Here is a 20,352-nt window from a genome sequence, read left to right on the forward strand (position 1 = left end):
TGGCATTTGTTTACCGGGAAAGTCCGACTGGGCATGAATCCTGTTTTCAGCGGGGGCCTGGAGAGAAAAGGTCCAACATACACAGTTCAATTAATGAACAACATAATATTATCACATGAAGTGCAGTAACAAATAGAATTGACATACAGGATAAATAATGTCAGCTCAGAAAATCATACAGTGGATATTAAACAATAGTCATAAGATACTGAACACCTAGTAATGTACAGTCAGTAGTGATAACCAGTGGTAAAGATGTTAAGCATTTTAAATATGGCCAAAAGACAAAGAGAAAGGAAAGAGATTTTGGAGTTGGGGGAGATTAGGAAATGGAGTTAAAGTAGGGAGATATCAGAGAAGTTCCTTCCATCTTCTGTCTAAAATCGTTAATCTATCAAGTATAAATAAGGTCGCATCGAGTATTTTAACAGATTTCTTACACAGACTACATGTTTCACTACCCAAATTCCAAAATATGTTACCTCCCCATAATTTTCTGTTTGTAATATTTCCTCTCAATTTAAAAATCATATGTTTTCTAAAACTATTATATGTATATTAAGACTCTTACACCATTCTGTAATACCTAATCTTCTAACTAAACCCTTCATACTATTTACATTTATGGCTACTATTCTATAGTTCTACTGAGATTATTCCTGCTGTTGTATTTGTTGTGTTTATTATGTAACTAGAGCTTTCAAATTTGTTTTACTTTATTTACTTTTTTGTATCTTATTTTTCATTTATTTTAATTTAATTTAATTAAATTTTTTTTTTCATTAATTTAATCTATCTTCCATCTGTAAACTGTCAGTCATATGGTACAAGCCTGAGTATCGAAATTTCTTGCAGTGATACACACACCTTTTTTTTTTTTTTTTTTTTTAATTTCTCCAAATATTTTGGGTTTCTAATACCATGACGGGAATTAACCCCACTCCTAAGTCAAAGTGCGATTAAAGTTCATGAAATTAGTATTCTTTTGCTCTTTGATGTCAGCCAAAAGTGCTCTTTGCAGCACCTGCAATATGCCCAGTAATGACTCCTGCAGTTCGTACGGAGTTACATGTATTGGTAGTGTGTTTAAATAGGATTGTAAACTCTTTATTATAAGACCTGTTGCTCCCACTACTGTTGGAACTATCTGGGTTTCCAGGGCCAGCCTTAGCTGAAATGGCACCCTAGGCGAAGTGGTGCTCTGGCCCCAGCCACACCATACTCAAGGAACACCCCATTTGAGCCATGCCCACAGATAGGTCACTCCCACCCACAAAGGTCACTTCAGTTCTTTCAGTTTTTTAAATGCATGAAAAATCAGTCATACTGTAACAGATACCATGACTAAGAACAAGAGGCACAAATTTTAACCAAAACAATTTTCCGCTTTCGTCATAAGACTTCAGAAAACTACACATTCAACTATAAAAGAACTTTCACTTTAAAGTTTTCAGTTTAAAAATGTCTATGAACCAATAAATACATTTTCATCTCACAATTAAATGACATCACAAACTCAACTGTTAAAGACATACTATTCGAGTGAACTGTACAGTTCTGTAAGAAACATTTGATGTTAACTACATCGTTCAACCCTGGTGCTTTGCCAGGGTTTAAAATACCCACCCCTTATGTGATGTGTTCCTTGCTACAAAACTGAAAAAAGAAAATTATTAAGTTTTTATTAAGTATTTCACCACCTAAAACATATGAAACCTTTAGAAAGGAAAAGTTTGATGACAAGACCATTGCTCTCGAAGGCAGTATGTCGTTGTTAGGAAGCCAGGATGTATACAAATGAAGCAATGAAATGACCAACCTTGAACTCTTCTGTGCAACATGAAAATGCTCACAACCTGCATCACAAAAGAGAAATAGCTAGCAAACATACCATCTACGTACGTTCCGAGCAAGCCTTCAGCACAACCACAAGATGCGACTACAGAATTAGCAATTAAGCCGGTTTCACAATCAACATCACAGACCACATAAATATGTTTGAACACCATCACGTTGCCAAACAAAAAAAGATAATACAACATACGTTACTACTAGCACCCCTCTACACACACATTTAATACACACAGACATTTGCCTAGCACAGTCGGCATGCATAACACAAAATGGCAAACTCGTTCTTTTGGTTACACACTAAAATACCCATTACAATTATGTGAGTACCAGCCAAAAGGTTTCCAAATACAATACTATGGATGTTATGTAGTCCAATCTCGCCTACATTCTTACCCGCGGGGTTCGGAGCTGAATATCGGCTCCGACTTGGCCAAACTTTTCTAGCTCGAAGTCTTCTATTGGCTGGGCTAAGCAGGTATCCCATGCTGCACTGCTCCATATCCCCAGATCTCATTTGCCGCTCGTGTAGCTCGGACGTGGTCTCGCTCTTGGCTGTGGCTAAGTACCCTTTTTTCTTGTTATTCTGAGAAAACTTGTTACAATCAAGAAGCTATTTTAATAGCTATTTCTAATTGGTGTTGTGTTGGTATTTCTGTAGTGTGATTGTGGTTTGTGGTATCCCACTAGCTGTTCTATCGGGCTAGGCCCGTTTCAGTTAGAGGACCTAGTCCTCCCTTCTTGTCCTGTGTTGTTTCGCTTCTAAAACCGTTTGAGTTAGAGGTTTTAGTGTCTGTTTCCCTTCTGTGTACGTGGTCAAAAAACGTTTTAGGTAGAGGTTTTTTAGCCCTAGTCATCTCAGTGCGTGTTCCTTCTGAGGATTGTGTGTGCTGTGTTGTGTAAAAACTTGTTCCCGTGCTTAGTGGTGTTTTGCGTGTCTGTGTCGTTGTTCCTGTCAGACAGTGACTTGTTCATTGTTTTGGTATTTGTGATTACTTGTTTAAAATATGTCCAAAGATTCCAAGGAGCACAAACCTTCGGGTTTTAAAAAGTGCTCTAAGTGTGGTTACAAGATGTCCATCACTGATGCACATTCTGTGTGCGTTTATTGTCTGGGAGCAATCCATCTGCAGGAGGCCTGCAGCTTCTGCCATGCTTTTAGTCCCAGGGTGCTCCAAGAAAGAAAGAATAATGCAGCTTCTGCCATGCTTTTAGTCCCAGGGTGCTCCAAGAAAGAAAGAATAAGCTAATTCTAAAGGGACTCTTGAAACCCTTGTTCGAAGAGGCCATGGATTCTGCTTCCAGTTCTAAATCAAAATCCTCAAAGTCAAAAAAGAGATCTCCAGCTCCTTCAGTTTCCTCGGAACCACCGGAGAAAGTCACAAAACTTGCTTCGAACTCCTCGGCTCCACTGTCCTCGGGGCCGCAGGACGTGTCGGTGTTGATGGAACCGGCGTTGGCTCCAGTTATATTGGAACCTCTTCGGAGCCGATCGCCCAGTATTAGACCAGTGTCACTTGAGAGGAGATCTCGATCTCCCTCCCTGTCCTCCAAATCCTCCAGGACTCTTTCAGATGTGGATGCCGATAGGGTGGTGCAGAGGCTCCTCCAGTCACCGGTTTTGGCAAAATTGTTTTCGGCTCCGTCCCAGTCAGCTCTGGAGCCCATCCTGATACCTTCTTCGGTCATTCCTCCTCCGAGCACATCTCTGTCTTCGGAGCCAGAATGTTCTGCTCCATGTGATGTTCCTAGGCCAGTTCCGATGGCCTCTCCGGGCCTATCGGTACTGACGTCGACTACGACACTGTCGGCGCCGTCCACGGGGTTCGGGACTCGGGATTCTTCACTCGGGCCCGAGGGGGACACCTCGAGACACATTTCGGTTCCTAGTCTCCCGCTCGGTGCCTCGGCTCGAGGAACCCCGATTCCTGTCATGGTCTCGGAGGCTGGCCGGTCCTCGGACTTGGGGGGGGGGGCTGCCTTTGAGGCCATGCGGACTGCGCTGCCCAGATCGTCAGCTACATCATGCGGGTCGGTCATTCTGTCCCCTACCACTCCGGTGAGAGCCTCTGATCACCACCTATCTGTAGACAGCGGAGCCCCAAGGCCTAGGGATACCCCCACGAGTGGTCCCCAAGTTTCTGAGGGCCCTTCAGTGTTCTTGCCTGAGGAGCCCCCTAGAAAGAAAATGTGCAAGAGGAAGCACATAGACTCCCAGGATGAGTCTGTCACCTCAGATACTGACCTCGAGGAATCGGAGGGGTCCCCCAAGTCATCCTCTGATGATGTTTCTTTCGCTGACATCCTGGAGATATTGAAACAAAGAGGTGACTGGCCGTCCAAAGCCCCCTCCGAGGAGGAGTCGGTCTTCCTGAAGTCCTTTGGTGCTCAGCCCTCCGCCTCCTGGGTGGCCCCACCCTTCGACAAGCTCCTGGATTTAATTTGTCGGAGTGTGGGAGAACCCTGATTCTGTGAAACCTGTACCCAGGAGACCCAATAAATTTCTTTCTGCTCCCCCTGGTAAGGAGTTTTTGTCCAAAGGAGTCCCTGTGTATGCCATGGTGGTGGCGGCGGCCACTCAGAAGGAAGTAGCAGAGACTTCTTCCTCCGTCCATCCTCCTAACAAGGAGTCTAGGACCATGGACCGGTACGGGAAACGTACCCTCTCATCAGCAACCTTTACCTTACGGTCGCTGAACTACCTGTCTCATTTTACTCGGCTCCAGAGAGATCTCCTCAAGGAGTTAGGAGATACTCTTGCAGGTAACGTGCCTGAGGCGGTGGCCCAGACGGTTAACGCCCAGGTGTCTACCCTCAATTCCATCGTTAACTCCTCCATGTGGCTCATTTTATATGCAGCCGAGGGAGCGAGTAGGGCAGCAAGCTCAGGAGTCACCTTTAGAAGGCAAGCCTGGCTGCGCCTATGTAATTTCGCTGAGGCCTTCAAGTCTTCTTTCACAGACGCCCACTTTGATGGTTCTTCTTTGTTCGGAACCAAAGTGAAAGACACCCTCACCAGGTGCGAGCAAGAGGGAAAGACCCTGTCTGCTGTAGGGGTCCGTTTTTCCCTTCCCTCTAGGCCTTACCCCAAGGCCCAGTGGGGTGGGAAGATGTGGTTCAAAAAATCACAGATGTTTTTTTCTTGGTGCACAAGGTGAGTCCCCCTCCAGAGGCAGAGGAGGGGGAGGTTATTTAGGGAGACGCCGCCCTAGAGGCAGAGGGGGCCCCCGCAATTTGGGAGACCGCGATTCCTTTCGCGGCTTTCCCTACCGTCGTTCCTGATGGGATGCCTGACTATGCGTTTCCGGAGCCAGTCAGGGGTCGAATATCATTATACCCGGAAGCCTGGCAAAGCATCACCCAGGACCGATAGGTATTACGAATAATTTCCAGAGGTTATGTCATCCCCTTTTCGTCAGACCCCCCTCCAGTCAGAAAAATCCAGGACGTTCCACCCAGTCAAAGGGATCACACAGCTTCAGAGGTTTCAAAGCTGCTAGGAAAGGGAGCCATCCAGCATGTCCCCTCAGACCAAATTGGATTAGGGACTTACTCAAGATTCTTTTTGGTGCCGAAAAGAACAGGGGACCTGAGACCCATATTAGATCTCAGCCAACTGAACAACTATGTACAAAAGTCCAAGTTCCGTATGGTCACACTACAATTGATTCTCCCATTGTTGGGAGAAGAAGTATTGATGTGCTCCATCGACCTCAAGGATGCTTACTACCATGTCAAAATGGACAGGGCATTCAGGAGTCACCTACACTTCTGGCTGGGAGCCAGTCATTTCCAGTTTCAAGCCCTGCCCTTTGGTCTCACCACAGCCCCCAGGGTGTTCACCAAGTGTATGGCGGTGGTGACAGCTCACTTGAGACGTCAAGGATTCCAAGTGTTTCCATATCTGGACGACTGGCTCCTTACCGCCCCCACCAGGTATCTACTAATCCAAACCAGGGACGCTACCATCACTCTCTGTCAACAGTTGGGCATAACACTGAACTGGGAAAAATCTGCCTTGTTGCCCTCACAGCGTGTCATTTTTATAGGTGCAGAATTAGACACAGTTCAAATGCGAGCCTTTCTACTGCAGGAAAGAATCAGTCTTACAGCAACAGGTGGACGCCCTGCTACCCCTGAGGAAAGCGAAGGCAAGATGGGTTCTTCAACTCCTGGGGACTATGGCAGCAACAATTATGTTGGTCCCTCTAGCGAGATTGCACATGAGGCTCCTTCAATGGCCCCTCTTTGCTCAATGGTCTCTCCAAAAACTTCCACTTTCCCACCCTATTTTGCTCACGGACAGATGCAAACAGGACCTCAGTTGGTGGCTTTGCACCAACAATCTGGACAGGGGAAAACCCTTCGTTCCAGCAACCCCGGTTGCCACAGTGACCACGGATGCCTCCCAGATGGGGTGGGGGGCATTATCTCGGCAGGACAGTCCAAGGCACTTGGCAAGATCACGAGATACATCTGCATATCAATGTCCTAGAGATGAGAGCGGTGCTACTTGCATTGCAGGCACTTCAGAGCTTTCTACACCTAGGGTCTATTGCAATACACTCGGACAACATGTCAGTGCTGTGGTATCTGAACAAGCAGGGGGAACCAGATCATACCCCCTGTGCAGAGAGGCCATGTGAGTGTGGCAGTGGGCAGTATCTTCCCAATGATTTCTGGTGGCAACACACATTCCGGGGAAGTCCAACGTGATAGCGGATAGGCTAAGCAGAGCTATTCTGATGCCTTACAAGTAGTCCCTGAATCGTCTAGTTGCAGAACGAATCTTCAGCAGATGGGGTCAGCCTTGCTGCGACCTTTTTGCCAGCCCCCTCAATGCCAAATGCAGCAGCTACTTTACGCTGATCCTCCCACAGGGGGAGTCACCCAGAGACGCTCTAGTTCACGATTGGCCCTCCGGTCCGCTTTATGCTTTCCCTCCGTTTCCCTTGCTATCAAAAGTGATTCAGAAAGTGCAATCCTTGGGAAGCAGAATGATTCTGATTGCTCCACACTGGCCTCGTCAAGTCTGGTTCCCCTTTCTCCACCCCTACATTGTGGACACACCTTGGATTCTGGACCCTCAACCAGATTTACTGACACACATGTCAGGACAGTTCCACCCCTCTCTGTGGACCCTCCGGTTGACAGCCTGGATACTCCACTTCCGTCGTTAGTTAGGCTTCATCACTTTTCACCTGAGGTAGTTCAGATTTTATCTTCCTCTCATAAGCCCTCTACTAGGAAGATTTATTCTAACAAATGGAAGAGGTTTTCTATTTGGGCTCATACCCAAGGAATTGACCCTTACACAGCCCCAATTGCTTCAGTCTTGGGAGTTTTTGTCTATGCTTTTTCATCAGGGCTCAGCGTCAGCTACCATTAAAGTTCAATTGGCAGCGATTTCTAACTTTCATGTTGCTAATGAGCGTAGTCTGATGGCTCACAGACTCTGTAAGGCTTTCCTGAAGGGCACTCTGTTACTCTGTTTTCCGGTCTCAGAACCTATCATGCCCTGGGATCTAAATTTTGTCCTGCAAGCCCTTACTTCACCACCCTTCGAGCCTGCAGCTACCTGCAACTTAAAATTCTTGACCTGGAAAACTGCCTTTTTAATAGCCATCACTTCGGCCAGGCGAGTTTCAGAAATTCATGCTCTTTCTATCAGACCTCCATACTTGATCTTTCATAAGGACAGGGTTTCTCTTAGACCAAACCCTTCCTTTCTTCCTAAAGTGGCGTCCATATCTAATCTTAATCAATCTGTTGAGTTGCCAGTATGTTTTCCCTATTTTTCAAACAAGGCAGAATTTAAATTTCATCAATTGGATATACACAGACAGTTACGTTTCTATCTGCACCGAACTAAAGATCTCCGAAAATCTGATCAACTGTTTGTCTTCTTTTCGAAAAACAAAATTGGGTCCCCTGTCTCCAAAATCACCCTATCCAGATGGATATCCAGTTGCATCTCTTTCGCTTATTCCTCAGGAGGTAAAGACCTACCGTTTCCGGTCAAGGCTCACTCTACTCGGGCTGTATCTACATCTACAGCCTATCAAGCCAGATTGTCTATGGATGATATTTGTGCAGCAGCTACTTGGGCTTCTCCTCACACATTTGTTACTCATTACAAGTTGGACGTGGTATCTAGGGGCAGGTCCTCCTTTGGTTCCACAGTACTCAGTAGTATCTTCCTATGAGCCTCCCAGGATGTAGGTGCTAGGGACGCTGTCCCAAGGGTAAGACTGTAGGTGAGATTGGACTACATAACATCAAGAAGTTATGTACTCACCATAACGTTCGATGTATGTAGTCCATCTCGCCTCACATTCTTACTTACCCTCCCACCTTCCCCCTTCTGGAGGATCTGGAGGTTAGGTCTGATTTATAGAGTTCCCTTCACTTTTAGCTTATTCTTCTTTACTTGGATGTTGTTATGCATGGGGTATGAATGAGTGTTCGCAGCAAACTAGATCTGGGGATATGGAGCAGTGCAGCATGGGATACCTGCTTAGCCCAGCCAGTAGAAGACTTTCAGCTAGAAACGTTTGGCCGAGTCGGAGTCGATATTCAGCTCCGAACCCCACGGGTAGGAATGTGAGGCGAGATGGACTACATACATCGAACGTTATGGTGAGTACATAACTTCTTGTCCACTTTCACTTAACCAGTTTATATCAGAGAATATATATATAAAAATACACTTACATTATACTTTAAAATATCCAAGGCTATGGTCATGCAACTTAAACACTACAGTTTCTGAAGCATCCAAAGTATTTATTACCAGTTGCGATTCTTGCCAGAACTTGATAACAAAAGAACTAATAAAAATAAAGCAATCACTGGCTGCAGATGTTCTAGTCAAAGATTGTGAGGTGTGAGCAGATATCAGGTCCAAATTCTAAACTTAAAGGAGAACAGCACCCACAGACTCAAAAAAACATGTTTATTTCATCATGGTTTGGTGTTTCCTACATTTTAACACCACTCTGGGACTTATTAGAGGTTTTTAGATATTTTTATGTGTAACTTCTGAGTCTGACCACATGGGTTCTGGCATCTTGAAATAATTCTGATTGATTAGTCTGCCTCTAAGTATCCCAGAATGCATTGTTTGTCCCAAAAAAAATGCATCATGTCTGCCACTTTTCCCCTAAAGCTCCTGTCACTGCACTGATTTTACAGGTATTCACTGCTGTATTGTAGTCACCTACGTTTGGTTAACATTTTATCCTTTTTCAATGACTACTTCAAACACAAGCAGTGCAGGTGCCACAGAACAGAACTGAAAAGTGCATTTTATTGCTCTTTCTTCTTAGAAATGCGAACGATTTCTTTTGTGAAGTCTCAATTCTAGTTCTTCAAGGTATCTCCCCTCCCCCTTCACACCTACCTTCCCGAGCTGTCAAAGAGCTACGGGTAATTTGACCCATTATCTGCATGTGACTGACAGCTCACAGCAGATGACCAGACTAATGTACTGCTTTCTTGTCAGCATTTCTATCCTTACCAATAAAACAACTCACCTGGATAGAACTACCTCATCTACTATCTTATAACCAACTTACTATGGCCGATAGACTACTAAACCAACCTGAAAAAACTCCCCTCCAAAATCTACGTCACCCGCATTCTAGTAATCATTTCTTACATTCTAGGAATAAATCATTACTAAATATAAACAAAGCTAATAATGCTGCAGGTGTTTCCCTTTATTTGAATTACATAGCCAAAATTGAGACCTCACTGCCTCTAAATATAAGATCTAGTACTAACAGTACAAACATAAATAAAATTACTCAAAACCCACCTAACTAATACGTGGCTATGCCCTTGCACTAGTCCTTGTTCTAATTCATTGTTTCCTCTCATCTTACTCTCCCTCTCTCTTATCAGATCTTGCCTATCATAGTTCCTACTATACCCTGGCCTTGTCTGTTATTCCCATAATTGTTCAAAGCATTCTAGTACATTCCACTATTCCCACCACTCGGGGTTATATGGTCTAGTAGTCTAGTGGCCCTTAACCCTTGTTGAGCTCTTCCCTGTCATGTTGTTATGTCCAAAGAATAACATATTTACTATAACCTCCTGGTAAAAAATTTGTAGATAAGAAATTATAGAATGTAGCCATATATTCACTCTCTGTTAAGCATTGTCTTTATTTAAATCTTGTGGCAATATGATTGTAATTAACTCTAGACAATATATTTTGAATCTGTTCTAACCATAACGTTTTGTTTCTGATTGCATTATATATATATGTGTGTATATATATATATATATATATATATATATATATATATGTATATATATGCATATATATATATATATATATATATATATATATATAAAATTTTAACAAGTGACTCCATATCTGTGTACATCTCTCTGTTGTAGTAATGTGGAGCTTTTCTCTCAGTGCCTCCACTGAAAAGGGCTTGTTTGTCCACTCGTACTTTCCCGGGAAACAAATGTAAAATAAATAACAAACACAGTAAAACTTTCAAGCACTTAAGTGTAATGAGATTTTTAATAGCTATTAAAATTGAGCAAAAGGCCAGTGCTTAGCACTGTTAACATGCAATCAGATTTTCCATAGTCATATTATATTATACTCCCCCCAGTGGCCCATAGGTCATCTGCTGTTAATACAGTTTACTTATGTGAGTGTAGAGGTTACTGTCTTGTAATGGCAAAGTTTTCCCAATTGATTAAAACTAGTCACCTGTAGAAAACAAAACACACCCTATATACATAAAGTGTAAGCTTGTAGCTACTAGAAATTATACATATATATATATATATATATATATATATATATATATATACATATATATATATATATATATATATATACACATATATATATACACACACACACACACACACACACACACACACACACACACACACACTGGTAGGAAGACTCACCTGCTATGTAAAGTCACATAATAATTGAATGAAGTTGGAGCTGAAGTGGGCAGAACTGATCAGTGTGCTTCCATCAGAAGCAACAGTTTGCATAGGTTTACTCTTTGTCTATATTTAGTCTACTTTTTTTTAATTTACTGTCTTCAGTTGTGAAACAGAGCTGTAAATCAATGGGAAAAAAAGATGTTACCGCAATACCGCATTGTCGGCATATCGGCAATAAAATACCAGACAGGGAATAAAGTCTACAGCTATGAGAAGACATTTATCATTGTATAGTCTTACATGAAAATGGAGCTCTGGACAAAGCCATAAATACTATAAATATTAGGTTGCAAGCGAACACACACACACACACTTTCAGTGCTTTCCAATGTAAACAAGCAGGCGTATTCTAAGAAGTGCAGTCAGAAGAAACTGCAGAAAGCATCGGAAAGCATGGGGATACGTCTTAACCTCTTAGAGCAGGAACTCTGGACAAAGCCATAAGTAGTGCAGACAAAACGACCAACAATAGAGACTGCTTAACTTGATAGAAAAACACGTGTTTTGCATTGAGATAAATGTACTATACGCCATGAAGGTTGAAGCTAAAATGTCAAACAGTGACTTATAATCATTTTGACAGATACCAAACTGCTAACGAAAACGGACCCAAAACATGAAGCAATAATCAAGACATTCTTCGCTCATCTATGCAGTAGAGAGGCAAGACCACGAGCAGTTAGGCTCAGCTTGGAAGCTGCATGCAGTTTGTAACATTAGAAGTCGTATGCACTTAAAACAGATTAAATACTTTGCTATATCTGACTGAAGACATGTTTATTTTATATGCTTGCTCCACTTGCACCACATGCTTCTGTGCAAAAAAAATACTAAAAAGCCATTGAAAAAAACAGATTGCAGTACACGGTGTGAGTAGACCAAATAAAGAAAAATGGCACAAACAAACATCAACTCTGCTGTAGCTTGGCAGCAGCATGGAAAATGTACCTGTGTCTCAGGAGAACTGAATAGAGTTACTGAAAATGTGTTGGTCCCAAGAAATTAAGGCTCAAGATGGAGTGTAGAAGTGCAAAGTTTTAAAACTCACCTTAACAGCAAACAAATTGATTGTAGGAGATGATACTGGCTGAGCAAAACATGTGTTCTAGTCCATCGGTAGGATAGAGTCTGCAGGATACTGCAGCAAAGAAAGGTAGTTCCACTCAGCATGCTGCTAGTTTGTATCAGCTTATGGGTGTGGGATGGACAACATAGTACTGACATCACATCGTGGGTGGACCTTTGATTCTTTTTCACTTTCATGTAAATATGGTAGTGCTGATGTCAGTGCGAGGGAGGGAACTTCAAGACCACTACTGCTGATCTGTGGCAGACTTGACGTCACAGGTTAAGAGACAACAGTAAGCTTTTCTACAGCGCAATAGTTTGTTTTCAAAAGTTAAACTAAGATAGTGCGGTAAGGCATTGTGCTTTCGGAGAAAAACAGTTGATTTTATTTTTTTTTTTTGAGCTGCAACACACACTTTTTTAAGAAGGATCATGTAAAAGGGAGGACAAATGCTGGCAATTTGAGCATATAGAAATAATATCCCGTTGTTGTCCTTTAATGGCTTACCTTAGTTAAACAAAGCACACAAATAAAAATCCAAAAGAAGTCGCTCTATGTCATCCGCGTGGTTAACAGTACCAGGCCGCTGAAGCACACACTTCCACAGATCAGGAAGTAATGACAGCCAATAGATCCACCCGCCTCTATCTCATTAATGAAGAAAGGAATGAGAGGCGGGCGTGATGTGAGTTTTATATCAGTAATAGCAACCACCAGTGAATGATCACTTAGATGTAGGGGGGAGGGAATGGAAGAACACAGTAGGGAGCCGTGCTATGTGCTTTGGATTACGGAAGTGGGGGGAGGGCGCAAATTCTACAGTATAGGCAGTGAGAATTGGAGAAAAAAAGTAAGTACATTAAGAAGTGGAGTAGAAAAGCAAAATAGCGCCCTTTATGAGGCTGGCCTGTAAGGCGCCCTAGGCGGTGGCCTAGTTCGCCTATGCCTAAGGCTGGCCATGTGGGTATCTTTCTTCCACATTGCTCTTATTTCTGCTTGCAAATCCTGATATTTTATGACTTTGTGCCTCTCTGTATGTAATACACTGTAGTCACTGGGTGTGGTGATTTCAATGATCAATGCTACTTTTGTTTTCCTTTCCTAGGCCACTATATCTGGTTTTCTAGCATATATCTTTTGAACTGTTGGCAATGGGTGATCCCATGTGATGTAGATGTCATAATTTTCTATGATGCTTTGTGGCTGATATTTCCAGTGTTTTTCAGCCACTTCAGCACCATTATGTTTGCACAGTCCCCAGTGCAACAGTCTCATCACATTATTATGCCTTTCAGTATGCAGTTCTTCTGCCATTTTGTCGCAGTCAGCAAGGAGGTGTACAACGGTTTCCAATTCTGTTTTACAAAACCTACATTTGTCTGTTTCTCCCACATGTTCAATGGACTTTGCAAACCAGCATGTACAGAGCCTACTATCTTGGGCTGCCAATATTAACCTTTCATCTCTTGGTTTAAATTCACCTCTCCTTAACCACTCCTGTGTTCGTTCCTGATCAATATGAGGTTCTTCCAGAAGTTTTCTATACTTGCAACTATATTTATGCTTTTTCCACATTACTTGCCTTCTAATCTGGTCCTTCACCTTATATTCTTTCTTTTGATTTTTGGCACATTCAGTTGGTGCCTGATTTTTATCTACTTCTGGTTTGATTTCCATTCCTGCTTGACACAGTATATGCTTTTGCTAGCCTAAGCAGAGAAGTCATCTTAGATTTATCCTCCTCATGTTTCAAAACTTTCACTACATTTGGGTCTTGTGAGGTCAGCAGATATGTGTGGAGTCCAAAGATTGCAGATCTATACACGTAATCAAGTTCAAGGAGGCCCATCCCTCCTTCAGAACGGGGAATATATAATCTTGACTTTTATAAATCATTTGGTGACCATGAAGCATCCTTCTTGTTTTCCAATCTAATTTGTCCAGCACGTTTTGGGGCTAGTCAGTCACTCCAAAACTGTAAGTCAGGACAGGAAAAGCAAATTGGTTTATAGCTTGGAATTTGCTCCTCGATGTCAACTCTGTTTTCAGGATTAATTTAAGTCTTCTGAAGTACTCCTTACTAAGTTTTATTCTCATTTGTTCATGTTTTATTGTTGATCCTTCATCAATTCCCAAATATTTGTACACTCCCTCTTGCTCAAGGTCTTTTATATCACATTACTGTCCCAAACTGATGTTTTCTTGGTGCTGCACTTTTCCTGCTGTAAAGGTTGCTTTTGCACATTTATCAAGACCAAATGACATTCTTATATCATCTGAAAAAGTTTTGACAACTTGCAGTTGTGCTTTCAATTCCTCATCTGATGAACTGTACAGTTTCAAATCGTTGACAGAGAAGATGAAAAGTTTTTACACTTGTTGTTTTCTAAGAGCCAAATTATAGCCATGACCTAAGTTGTTAAGTAGACAGCTTAATGGATTAAGGGCAAGACAGAATAGCAGCGGTGACAGAGAGTCACCCTGGAATATCCCCCTTTGGATTTTTGTCCCTGGAATAATAAGTTGTCCTTTATCATGGCTTAATTGCAAAGTGGTCTACCACTGTTTCAATGTCACTGTAATGTAATTGATCAGTGTAGGGTGTATCTTCTACATTTTTAAGCAGTCTTTTATCTATGAATGTGGGATACTATCAAATGCTTTTTTGTAGTCAATCCAGGCCATACTTAATTCTTCACTTTTTTAACAGTTCTCCACTATGACTTTATTTAACAACAAATGATTTTTTGTTCCATATGACTTTCTTTTATTGCCCTTTTGTTCTGTTGCCATAATTGAGTTTTCTTCTAAATGACTATAAATTCTGCCGGCATCAATTCCAGTGTATAGTTTATACGTCGTCAGAAGGTACGTTATTGGTCTCTAATTTTTAGGGGTGTGTGCAGGTTCACTCTTAAGTAGGAGCATTGTTTTTCCTGTTGTTAACCAGATTGGTGTGTGTTTGGGGTGTGCGTATAAATAATTCTTACTCATGGCTAAATCTTCGTGCAGAGATGTTAATACTTTTAACCAGAAGTTGGGTACTGCATCTGGGCCTGGGGTTTTTAAGTTAGAGGCTTTTCAGTCTCTCTGGTTGTTACTTCATCCCATTTCATATCCTGTAACTTAAACTTCTTATTGTTCCTTTTACTTCTTCTATCCAGTTAGCATCTCTGTTATTTTCCACAGGATCTTCATAGATACTTCTCCAAATTTATCTATTTCTTCTTTTTTTGGTGGTCTTTCAGTTCCTTTTACCTTATTTACCTTATTTCTGTTTTTGGGGTCATCAATAAATTGCTTATTTTGTACTTTTCCTTTATATTTGTCTATGTATCTTCTAAGTTTTTCTGCCTATGCTGAGATTTTTAGTTTATTATTTGCGATAGTACATGATAGATCCTGATCTGTTTTAATATTCCGCATTGTTTTTATCACGTCTATCTTTCTAAGTATTTTTGTTGATTTGTTCCCTCACTCTTCTAATAGTGACACTTATTGTTTTAGTTGCTTTGTGGTTTTCTCTATTCGATACTTCCATGATGGTATTCGATTTCTCCCCTTTCTGTCCTTCACTACACTGTGTTCTTGTCAAGGAACTGTATCAGTTATTAATTTAGCTGAACAGTAATATATCCTGTTTACTTCTGTTATATCTCATGAATCTCTATGGACAGTCATAATTACTGTGTTTATTTGCTGACCTTCTGACCTTTTGGGTTTTATTGACCTTCTGCAGTCTATTTCTTTCATTGATCTTAATATGTCTATCTATCTCTAGTAAGTCAAGCAACTCTTCTCTTAGCTTGGTTTCTTCTAAATTAAGGGCGCATTTTTTGTTTTCCATTTCCTGCGGGCATTCTATAGAAAGTTCTGTCATATCTTCCTGTGGCACATTCTCTTCAGTTTTATCCTGTGCCATCCGTTGCGCTGTCATATGAGAGCTCTCTGGCCTGTCACTCATCAACATTGCCTGCATCAGAGTTTCCACAGTTTCCTGTTCCCTTCCCTTGCTGTCCAGCTTCAAGTGGATGTTTATACTTGTTTTGTGTGGAAGGTTGCAAAATATCTTTATATGGCACCTGACCAATTGCTTCCCATTCTACTGGTTTCCCCTTAATTTGGAGTTCCATTGCTTGTCCTGCTGTAGTGCTTTCTGAATTAGATTTTCTACACTGAGTCCTTGACTTTGGAGTTACTTCATGACCTCAGTTTCTATTTCTTTAACTTTTCTATTAATGATCTCCTTTTTCCTTTGTATCGATCTGTATGACAATAAAACGTACTTTGACTTTGACAATTGACTTTCCCTTTTCTTTTTAAGTATCCTTGCTAAGTCATCATTTTTGCTCTAGTCATCCTTTCTCCCCTTTTTTCTTTTATAGTGACTCATATAAATAGTTTAAATCTATTAAACGGTTCTTAGAAAGTGAAAATACAGAAAAAGCTTTGGTTAGTAAAAATAAGGGAATGTTCAAGTGTGGTTTTTGTACTGCATGTAATCCAACTTGGCCATTACTAAAGCTCGTGACCACCAAAAACTCTTGAGCTCCTCCCCTACCAATAATGCACCAACCATTAACATACCTCAGAGCTCGTTTGTCACTTTTCGTGAAAGATGTGGTTAGCTTGAACTCTCGACCATTTGGTTAAGATAAGTGTTTCCTTTCTATAGTTGCATATTTATCTTTCTCCTTTTGCACTTGGTTGTTGTTTGTCTTTCGGCTTTTTCCCGGAAATACCATTGTTGATAATATTCTTCCCCTTCCTTTTTTATTTATAGACTGCACATCTGTGTAATTCTTTTAACATTGTTGATATTTCTCCCGTCCTTCTTCTTTTTCTTCCCTATATATATAAAAGAAAAAAAAGCTTTCCACGCTATATTTTTTCTTTTAAAGTTGTCATGTCTGACAAGGTGATGTCTGGATTCAAAAAAATGTCAGAAGTGTGGGCATAAGTTACCCTTATCTGATGCCCACCTTTTATCTGTATATTGTTTGGGCCCTAAAGATTTGCAAGAGGATTATACTATTTGCAGAAATTTAAATCCGAGGGCTTTAGCAGATAGAAAAAACAAATTAATATTAAAAGGTTTGCTTCCATCCTTGTTTGGAAAGGCTGTCTCTGGGGCTCAGTCCCCCAAAATGAAAATTAAGGAAACCTTGGCTAAGTCTCCAAGGCCATCTACTTCTTCCTTGCCTTCATCGGAGCCACTGAAGAAAAAAGTCTAAAACAGATCTGAAGTCTTCTTAGGTCCTTTCTCCTTTGGATATGATGAGAAAAATCTTTAGATCCAAGTTCTTCGGATCAGAAGGGTCTACCAAGGACTAGGTATTCTCTGACGTTGGATCCAGTCCCTTCTAAGGTCCTGTCTCCCTTCCTGGAGAGATGTTGTTCAAGGTCATCGTCCCTTGCCTCATCCCGTTCTTCCAGGAGTCTAAATGAGGAAGATGTAGACAGGATGATGACCAAGTTTCTCATGGCCCAGATTCAGATGGGTGTTCTCCCGGCTGCTACCCCTTCAAGTCAGGGAGCCTGTCCATCTCTTACACCACCATTGTCTACTCCTTCTCTGATCCCACTGGTTATTTCAGAGTCCCTGGATCTGAACTTTCTGGGTCCGTCCAGTTCGGATCTGAAGATGCATTTATCTTTGGATCTGAAAGCTACTTTGAGCGCACCAGTTCCAACTTTGTCAGATCGGGATGACTCTCTGAGGTGAAGTGATCTTCTCAGATCTGAAGCATTGGAGTTGACTCCAAGGTTTTCAGAGCCATCTGTGCCCCTCAGAGCTTCAGAATTGGATAGCTTGGCTCTGGCTTCCACCTTGGGGGGATTGCTCTCGAGGCACAGGGGAGCAGTGGTCCAGAAGCCTGTCTTCTCAGAACTGCTGTCTTCCTTCTGTCTGGGTTGGTCTGCCTATGAGGTTGTGAAGAGAGCGTTTTCTGTTCTGACAAGACAGATGGATCCAGCCCCTTTGGATCTCCATCCCAGTTCCCAGATGTCTCTGCTCTTGAAGCCACATAATTCTACGCCGCAGAGACAGCCAGCTCAAGACCTACAGGGCACCCAGCAGGGTAGTATAATTTCTTCCAACACTTCACCAGGTAATCCCACTGAGGAAGTTACTCGGATGTGAAAGTTCAAAAGGAGGCACTTGGACTCTCTGTAAGAATCGGTCACTGAGAATACTGATTTTGAAGAGGGAGAAGGGTCCCCACAAGAACCTCCGGAAGATATCTCATTTCGAAACATTCTTGAGATCCTTAAACAGAGAGGTGGTTGGACCTCCACCAACCGTTCACTGGAGGAATCAGTATTTCTGGAAGCCTTCGAAGCTGACACGTCTGTCTCCTGGGTTACTCTGCCCACTGACAAGCTAATTGATTTGGTTTCTAGGCAGGTGTGGAAGGAACCTGACTCAGTTGAGCCAGTCCCTAAGAGGTCAGACTGGATTCTGGCTCCACCTGTTGGGAAGAAGTTCTGGAGTAATAGGGTGCTAGTGCATGCCATGGTCGTGGCGACGACCACTAAGAAGGAACTCGCTAAGCAGAATTCCTTTGTCTATCCCCCTAACAGGGAGTCTAGGGCGATGGACATGTTTGGGAAGTGTGTCTGTGCTTCAGTGACCTTTGACCTTAGGTCACTGAATTATTTGGCACATTTTATAAGACTGCAAAGGGATTTGATCAAAGAACTTTTAAAATCCCTCTCAGGGACCATTACTGCTGAGGCTCAATCTTCTCTGGCCTCCCAGTTGACAAGCCTCCAGTCCATTTCAAATTCGTCCATGAGACTTATCTTGCATGCAGTCGAAGATGCCTCAAGGGCAGTGGGTTCAGGCATATCCATTAGGAAGCATGCCTGGATGTACTTAGTGATTTTCCGGAGCCCTTCAAGTCCTTGTTCGTCAATGCTCCCTTTGATGGCAGTTCTTTGTTTGGCCCAAAAGGGAAGGACACACTCTCCAGGTGTGAGAAGGATGGAAAGACCCTCTTTGCAGTGGGCGTAAGTTTTTTGATCCCTCAAAGATCCTTTTCTTGGACTCAACGAAATGTTCGGAAGATGTGGTTCAGAAAGTCCCAGGGTCCTTTCTAGGACACACATGAAGATAGTTCCCCTAGGGGCAAAGGGGGAACTCTAATGGATGACGTCATTCACGCGACAGAGGAGGCCCGCAAAACCAGGGCTCCAGAGATTCTTTCTCTGAGAGACCCTATCAGCACTCCTGAAAGGAGACCCGATTGTCCTCCTCTGGAGGCAATCAGGGTCGACTTTCTCTGCACTAGAGAGCCTGCCTAGATTTAATAAGAGATACTTGGGTGCAGAGAATTATTTTCATAGGCTATATAATTCCCTTTTCCCTGTCACCACTAATTGTAAGCAAGATTCCCAGTGTTCCACCCAGTCAGAGGAAACAAGCAGCAATAGAAATTCAAAAGCTGCTAGAAAATAGTCATCCAAGAGGTCTCACCAGACCAGTTAGAATCCGGAACTTATTCAAGATTCTTTTTAGTGCGAAAGAAAACAAGGAACTAGAGACCAGTTCTGGATAACAGTGAATTGAACAAATCAGTTTGACGTACAACGTTTCGCATGGTCACGGTTCAGTCCATTCTGGGCAAGGACAACTGGATGTGCTTGATAGACCTTCAGGATGTGTACTATCACATAAAAATGAACAGACAATCCAGAAGGAATTTATCATTCCGGCTGGGAGCCAGCCACTGTCAGTTCAGAGTACTGCCCTTTGGCCTCACCACAGCCTCCAGGTTGTTCACCAAGTGCATTCCGTTTCTAGATGACTGTTTCATTTACCTCTCCCCCCAACCAGGCATCTACTATTAATAGCAAGAGATTAGGTGATCCAAACTTGTTTTCATCTGAGTTACAACCAACTCAAACCTTGGAATTCATAGGAGCAGTTTTGATCACAACTTCAGTGACAGCTTCTCTTCCTCTGTCAAGAGTACAGACTATCAGGTTCCAGGTCAGAAACATAATTTGCAATACCAAAATTTCAACCTGCTTAATATTTCAAACCCTGGGGTCTGTGTCAGCTGCCATTATCTTAGCGTCCCCCCCCAGCAAGGTTTCATATGAGAATTCTCCAGTGGATTCTAACAAAACAGTGGTCATTTATTTCCCAGTGTATGTCAACACAGATAATCACTCAGGGATGCAAGAGATACCTTTGGTGGTAGATTTGATCAGATCAGGTTCTACAAAGTCGTCCTTTCATTCTCCCTCAACTCAAAGCCATAGTGACCACAGATTCTTCCCAGATTGGGTGGGGGGGTCACTTCCTGGGGAAAACAGTTCAAGGCACACTGTCCCCCAAAGAGGCCAATTTGCAAATCAGTGTTCTAGAGATGAGAGCAGTGCTCTTAGCATTGCAGGCCTTCCAGGATGCTCTCCCTTTGGGGACATTTACGATTCAG

This window comes from Protopterus annectens, chromosome 13.part0 (genome assembly GCF_019279795.1).
Source record: "Protopterus annectens isolate FY-2018-M chromosome 13.part0, PAN1.0, whole genome shotgun sequence".
Taxonomy (NCBI): Eukaryota; Metazoa; Chordata; order Ceratodontiformes; family Protopteridae; genus Protopterus; species Protopterus annectens.